The 8,497-nt window shown below is 34.1% G+C and overlaps 1 pseudogene; it reads left to right on the forward strand.

Moving 5' to 3' along the window:
• The first annotated feature begins 685 nt into the window (after nt 1-685).
• Nucleotides 686-6,516, forward strand: LOC142609143 (UPF0481 protein At3g47200-like; annotated as a pseudogene).
• The last annotated feature ends 1,981 nt before the right edge of the window (nt 6,517-8,497 follow it).

Genomic DNA, 8,497 nt, shown 5'->3' on the forward strand with positions numbered 1-8,497 from the left:
CATAAAAGTATAACTAAATATGAAAATATGAGAGTACTTTATTTTATATATTTTATGCACATTAGTGGCATGTCCACCTGGTCCCTTTAGCCACTGGTTCATAGGAGGAAGCATATCAAATAAAAGTGTATATATATCAAATATTAATAACAACCGGCCGGCTGCATAAAAATGAAGGTACAACCCTTAACTTATGAAAAGTTTAAGAACATACACTTTGTAATAACTTGCATATGCATTAAGTGGTGATTTGACATTCACAAAAATATTCTAACAAAGAGTGGATACTTTTCACTTGGTACCAGTGATGAAACCCATGTGTAAGTGTTATAATCCAATTTTAAGTTGATATATGTGCAAGTTGTGGCAAAACTCTCTAGACAAATTGTTAGTTTATTGGAAAAGTGCACAATTTCAAATTCGTAAATCAAATAACAAGCTTGTTTTGTAAAAGGTGAGAAAATAGCTTTTTTCGTTCTCATGCACAGCTTCAACAAACTTGAGTCGTAAAAAAGTTATTAGTGCACAAAAAGTGTGTGCATTTGATTCCAGACTTGGTATATGAATAAAGTTAAGACTCTAAATGCTTCAAGCTAACGTTTCCATGTTCACTTGGCCTATATAAAGCTTAGTATTTGATCAATAGGATAATCATACGAATAAGTGACCTTGTTTATGTAAGCACTCACCAAGGCCGGGATGGAGCACGTAATTTCCATGGAGGAGTTCCATTCGAGAAAAGTTGAAAGAAGAGAAGCTGGTGAATCAAGCAGAGACAATGATCAACCTATCATTGTCGCTAGAGACACCCAAAAGCTGACTATTACAATCCAAGAGAGAGGCAGTACCATTTCCAAGGAAGAGAAAGAGAAGTTTAAGAAATTAAAGGAGGCGCAAGCCAAAGTGCAACTAGGAACAACACCAAAGATACGAGAGGTTGTGTCAATACATTATAATAAAAGTAAAATAGTCCTTTTATTAATTTAGTCCTATTCATGTTTCTCAACAAAAAAAAAAAAAATCCTATTCGACTATTCATTTCATAATTTTGTTATCACATATTTTCTACGGAGCTTTATATCCCATTAAGTTGAGATAGTTGTTACAAAATATTTATTTCCACTAGTTATGATTTATTTCTCAATTCTCCAGTGATTTAATTCCTTATTTGTAAATAAGTATTTTAACTATATATAAAAAATTCTATACATTTTTATGATGTGTATATAGATAGTAGGGTTGTCCATAGGTTGGTTCGAGTTGGGTTTGTGCCTAACCCAGAACTGACCTGACTCCATCAAGGTGGCAGATGGGAGAACCCGTTGTTGACTGAAACGATGATCAGATGGGTTCGATTGAGTCAGTTTCGACTAAAATTGAGAACATGACAACGTTAGGAGGGATCTCATTAGAATCTTTAGATCTCCAGCAAGATCGCTAGATATCAGCAAGATCTAGGTGGAGATCACGAGATCTTGGCCAGATCTCGTAGGAGATCACGCAATCTCTACTAGATCAGGGTGGAGATTGTTGTATTTTCTCCAAATCTAGGCTTAATCTTGAACGATAATGTGATTTTGGGTCAAATATTTGGTAGAAATGGAGAATCCAGACAAGTTTTCTAAGATTTTTTTGGGTGGAAGGTCTGTCGGGTTGGTTTAAATCTGGTTTTAGAGGAGACCACACACTGTTGACCGCCACATGTGTTGGTTTAGGTGGTGGTTGGTTTGGTTTCAGGCGAGTGGAGTGAGTGGGTCGGGTGACTGGATCTATTGTACACCCCTAATACAATGGATTGACTCTAGGCTTAGCCGTTTAGGCCACTTATTTCCTTGCCTAAGACTCCCATTAGATAAAAGCTCCAAAATTGTGAGTAAAGTCAAATAATCATTGATGATTAATTTCCTCTAACAGCTAGAGGTTTTAATTTTTGTAACACAATCTCCCATAGGTTACATTATCAACATAAGCCACAAAATCTCCCACATGACCATACACCAAAACAATCTCTCTATCCCTCAACACCAAAATGAAAGTTGGAAATTAGATATTTCAATTTTCTTGGACTTGCGTCATCTTCCCCAAGGTACTAGGAAACTAATTTTTCCTTTAAAGTAAAATTCTTCATTTATTTTATTAAATGTTATGCCTAATTTATGATATTGGATTATCTATATAAAATTGATCTTGATTTAGTTAGTATTTGTTATGTTTTGAATTCATTTTTATTTGGCACAAGTTAAGGCCATTGAATCATTATATTGTTAATTAAGTGAAAGAATGTGTTGAAATACTTAGTATTCTAAAAAAAAAAAAACAGTTGGTAAATCTCACATTGGAAAATGAGTGTGAGTTAAAGAGATTTAAAGTTCGAGCTATCTACTGTTAGTTTTTCAAAGACATTCTCCTCTTTCCCTCTATGTGTTCTTATGTTAAAATACTTAGTATTTTTTAAAAAGTGAAAGAAAGAATAGTGAATTTATAAATTAGATTCTGTTTTATATGTTGTAATGTTTATCTTATCCTTAGTATACTATAATTTTATATTGAGTTAGTGTTTATTTAACTTTCCATTTTTTTTAAATTATAATTGTCCACTAAAATTATCAATTTGGAGAGAGAGAGAGAGAGAGAGAGAGAGAGAGAGAGAGAGAGAGAGAGAGATGATTTGAAATATTTTTTTTTTCTAAATCAATATAAAAAATGAGATGAAAATATCATACATGAGAAATAAATGCATTAAAAATATATAAAATAGTGAATCAACACACCAAAAAATAACATGAAATAACCATAATGAATTAGGCATGTGATACCACAATTAATGATTATATAAAAAGAATAGATTCTTTACTAAATGTATGTATTTCTTATAGAATTTTATTGACAACACTTATTACAGTTGTTTCTATATAAAGAAGTTTTTCAAAATGAACATTGATAAAATCCTAGTTATGATCGATTATTCAAATACGTGGTTGAAAATGAGATGTTAGCATAACCTAAATTCAAGAATTTATTAGAAATTTCGCATCTCAAAAAGCACAAAGAATTAATTGATATAATATATATATAAAATACCATCCAATTGATATGTAAATATAGAAAATTTCAATTAAAAATTGTTGCCTTAGGTCTCAAATTGTATCTAGTGAACCCAGCATATATAAAATGTAAAAGAAATAAAAGAGGATTGTTATGGTGCATAAACACACGTTAAAATTGGGTTGTATCAATAGAATTGTGTTAGGGTTAAGTCTAGGTCAGAAGTTGTTCAAAGTTGAGAAACTTTTGATCACTCAAAAATTATGTCTTATTGATCTTTTGGCTTTTGCCCATATCTTTTGCACTATAATGAATTTTTGAGCAAAACTTTTTTTTTTTTTTGTTGGGAAAGTCGATATATTTGGAGCCTTAAAACAGACACATATTTGACTATAACTTAAGTGAAAAATTTGTCCCTTCAGTAAAATTGTTGTGACCTATACTCCTAATTCTACTAGAAAAAGGAGTATTGCTCAATTTTAATTTTACTTTGTGCCCCTATATAAAGTATGAACAACTTATTTCACATTTTTAGAGGCAAGAAAGGCAATTATACCAAAGTAGAAACCTTCAAATCTTGAAGCATTCTTCCAGAGCCTATATAGAGAAAAATCTTCCTTGTGCAGAGAGCAAACACAAGAAAAAGAAATGTGTGATGATCGATGATAATACCTTTCTTTGAAACCACAGTGAGTTCATCACTGTAGCAAATATTCAATGAGGTTCATTGGAGTGTGCTAGAGGTTCTAGTTTGTGTAGATAAGGAGTTCACGAAGGCAATCACCATTGAAAGATTCTAGAGGGTCTTGGGGATTTTTTTTTTTTGCTAAACAACAACATTATCATTTGACAAACAAAACAATGGCTGTCAGCCTTACAAGCATCTGCAATTACAAGGAAGACTATACATATTGAAACAAAGTGCTCTACAAAATCTAATTGCATACTTTGCAGCCTCATGGGCAGCAGTATTGCAACTTCTTCTAACCCACCTAAAATTACAGTTCAAAAAGAATTTACGAAGATCAAGTATATTGCTAATAATAGTAGCAATGGACCAATCAAGCTGCAATTTAAATGTGGTTAGGGGATCAAAACAAGACTTAGCATCACCTTTGATGATGATATGCTGCCATTTTTCACTTTGCGCTAGTTGGATTGCCCAATATACAGCTGCAGCTTCAGCTTGCATTGGTGAGCACCATTCATGCCTTTTAGCCCAAACTTTAAGCACCTCTCCATTTTTATTTCTAGTCACCACCGCCAAAGCAGTGGCATTTTCAGATACAGCAGCATCCACATTGAGTTTAATCCATCCATCCTCTGGAGCTTCCCAACCATTTATGTTCTTGTCTTTGGATATGGTCTTTTCCTTAGATAAGGTCTTAGCATATTCCAATGTTCTCTTCTTTATAAGTTGGGAGGCCTCCATAATGTCAATGTGGCCAACATTGTGCAATAACTGATTCCTCATGAACCAAATTGCTTCTAAAGTGATCAACGTTCTTAATGAGTCTAGCTCATTATAAAGGGTCATGGAGCTTGTGTGGCAAGAAGGCCAATGAAGCATTTGCAGAGGTTAAAATTAAGAGTCTAGTTATACAAATTTTTGCAAGTCGACGCTTGTAACCATTTTTTATAGTAGATTTTCACAGGGATTTGGTCTTAAATTTCTTTTCCGCTAAAGATGTTTTCATTGATTTTCTACTTTATTATTAAATTTGTTTGTGCTTTTACTAATTTTATTATTATTATGGCCTTAGATTTGGTATTTTGATATTATGGTTATTAGATTTGCCTATGTATGGAATTGATAATAAACTTGTTGAATTAATCTATTCATTTGACTGCATAGAACACAAAGGTGTTAACCAAGATTTTTCTAGGAAGGACATATTGTGGGGAAAAAATTACTTCTTTAGCGGATGTTGTATGCTAAGATTAATAAATCACTGGACTTGTTACATTGGTTGAGAATCTTGAGACATGTTAAATATTTAATCTGTGATGTAAAAGCCTAAAAGAAGCGAGGTATTCATAGTACTTGGTCAAGCTAGCTATATGCACACGATATTTATATCTTATTATTATAAAATATAAATTATTTTATATATAGAATTTTAATGCGTTGAAAAAAAAAATTATTTATTGTTTGTTTATTATATTTTGTGTCTGTTATTGATTATATTAATTTCTAAATTGCGGAACCATCAGGTTTTAATGCTCCGAGGTCACAAGCATTTCCGAAAGTACTGTGAGCCGAGAGTGGTCTCACTCGGTCCTATCCATCATGGTAAGCCTGAATATCAGCTAACAGAGGAGTACAAGCTTATGTTGGCAGACAAATTCATTGGAAAAACTGGCAGGACTGATGAAGAATTGTATGGTATTATTAAGGATAAAATCAAAGAACTGAGGGAGTGCTATGATGAGAAAGTGACACAGAAAAATAGTGATGAGGACCTTGCTTGGATGTTGTTTGTGGACGGCTGTGCAACATTGCAGTTCATAGACTTGGTTGCTCATCATGAGAAGGTCAAAGATTTCAAAATTAAAAACGATCAAGTGGCCTTTGTGGAACAAGATTTGTTCTTGTTGGAGAATCAATTTCCTTATCAATCCTCGACTATTTAGTGGAAAATACTCAAAATAGTGGAGATAGAAAAAGTTTGAAGACGTCGATCCAAAGTTTCATCAATATGCACAGCATGCTAGATGAAGATACAGAACCCCCATATGATAAAAATGCTATCCATCTTCTTGATCTTCTGCGGAAAAGACTTCTAGCTCCAATTAACAAGAAATGCCCAAGTCCTGGTAAGGATAAATCTGGCAAGAAACGCCTCTGCTGTTTTGGGAAAACTGTGACTGACAACCACCAAAGTTCTAAGCATAAGAAAAAATTTAGGCATGACTGGCATTCATTTCGCAATGTGCAGGAGCTTAGAGAGGTAGGAATCGATTTGAAGCACAGAAAAAGTAGAAGCTTGAGAGAGATAGAATTCACCAAAAAATGTAATTTCTATCCGGGAATCCTTTGGATGCCTGAAATAACAGTGGATGACTCAACCGAGCCTAAGTTCTTCAACTTAATAGCCTACGAGATGTGTCCGGATTTTGACAATGACTTAGGGATCACCTCTTACATATCCTTCCTTGATTCACTTATTGATGAACCCAAAGACGTTATAGACCTCAGAAAAGCCGGCATACTCCGCAACCTCCTTGGCAGCGACGAAGAAGTGGCTCTAGTCTTCAATGAGATAGGCACTGACCTGGTGCCTAACCCCGTAATATATAGAACAAATCCAGAATTATATTGAAATGAAGTCAATGACTTGGATATCTCAAGTTATTCATACCCATTTCGACAGCCCCTGGACAATGATTACTTTCCTTGCCGCATTCTTTGCACTTGGTCTCAGTGTCATACAGACGGTCTACTCTATCTCGGCATATTACAATCTATGAAATCTTTTTCACAGTGTGCGAAAGAAACACCGCCCTATTATAAATAACCATAATAAGACCAGAGGTATTCAAAAATTTGTTTGCTTTTCCATTTTCATGTGCATTTACATACCTTGGATATAATTTTATTAAGCTTAAATACATTGATTCTATGACTTTTCAGATTGCGGTTCAAATACAAGGACTTGTATGAGTTCTGCACCTCTCAGGATTTGTCATGGATCCTTATTCCTCTCTCCCTCTTAGCTGGATCATCCTATGGCCTTGTCATTCTGTTTGTTTACTCCTCTTTTGTCGGACTTGCATGTTAAGTAGTCTAAATAAGTCAGTGTGGACGATCTACTCGATTCTTAATTTGATGTAATGTGTGTTTGAGATAAACATGATGATAGCATCTACCAGAATTTTGTGGGTGAGGAGGGTTGAATGTATTATGTTATAAAATTTGAAGAGGAATAATTGATACAAGATATTACCCCTATATATTACACCTATTTTTCACATATATTAACTTTTGGATTAAAGACTATATTTGAAACCACAATTTATGTTATCAAAATTTCTTGATTTGATATTTTGATTATTTTCTCGACGTCTATGGACGAAAATAGGTGAAATAATTCACAAGTTGTTACCATTTGCTATTATCAACTATATAGTCCATTTGTCGGAGAATTTAGAATCCATTTGACTCCGCATTTTTAAATATAAGCGCATGTTTGTAGTCTGTAGACTAAAAAACGATGTAAGCCATGCATTTGGCTTTGCTTTTCTTTTTAAAAAACATTACATTTCTCAAAATGACAAAAAATGCACGTTTGCATAATGTAGGTGATGGGTAGCTTTTATAAAATGGTTTTAACAGGTACCCTGATTACATAGGGTAGTGGATAATTTTAGGAACATTTTAATAGTAATTTTATGGAAAAATATAAAAAATTGTAAAAAAAAAAAACAGTTACTTTTTATTCTTTTTCCATAATTTTTTATTATATTAAAAATTTTAGAATATTCCATTATGTTATGTCTAAAATTTTAGAATATTCCTTGTTGTCTCCAACATGGACCCGATTTGATATCTAGAATATTCCATTACATAATATCTAAAATTTTAGAATATTCTCCATTTTTTTTGACATGGACTAGGTCTGATATCTAGAATATTCCATTATGTAATGTTTAAAATAGCCACAACTAAATATCAAAATCTGAAAAATACCTTGTACCAAAAAAGAAAAAAAGAAAAATTAGGGATAAACTTCCAAAGTGTCGTGAATAGTGACATGCTGAATCTTGGGAGAAAATCAAAGCTTTTTGTTAAGTTTTAGACCCTTTAAAATAGCACATCCTAACTACCCTAGCTCTAATCGTCTATAGACTATGTCCAGAGGTGACCTTCTCTCTCACTTTTGTGAGACTTCTTTCATATGGGGTGGTAAGCTAAACACTCCGTGCTCGAGTTTTGCTAAAGGCCCGAGATTCCTTAACATGGTGATGGCATTCACTCTCACACCTTTGTCTCACTATAACTCCATTACTGAGCCTCGTGCTTGTTTTCTTCTTTCTTTGATGGAGGATCTTTCTATAGACTTTCCCTTTCACTTTATCACATCTATTCTAGATGTGTATTTGGATACTGCTACCTATGATAAGCTCATCTTTCTTTCGGTTATCATGCGGATCCTTTAGCACTTTCACTTTCCCATTCCTCTCTCTCCTCTCTTCACCACCACGGGTGCCATCAGCTCTGGCTCTATCTGGTGGAATGAGACCTAGCTTCAACCGAAGCGGCCACGAGTAGAGACGATCGATCCTACAGCTTCTACTGTTCCACCTTCTTCCTCGACTCCTTCTACCTCTGCAACTGGTGGTGTGACCCTCGAGGCTATAATGGCGCAGCTTCCGTGGATGGAGGTTGACTTTAGTGGTTGTCTTGACTATCTCACAGATGAGATGTGTCAAATGAACACTCGAGTCGGTC

This window comes from Castanea sativa, chromosome 9, assembly GCF_040712315.1.
Source record: "Castanea sativa cultivar Marrone di Chiusa Pesio chromosome 9, ASM4071231v1".
Classification (NCBI taxonomy): Eukaryota; Viridiplantae; Streptophyta; class Magnoliopsida; order Fagales; family Fagaceae; genus Castanea; species Castanea sativa.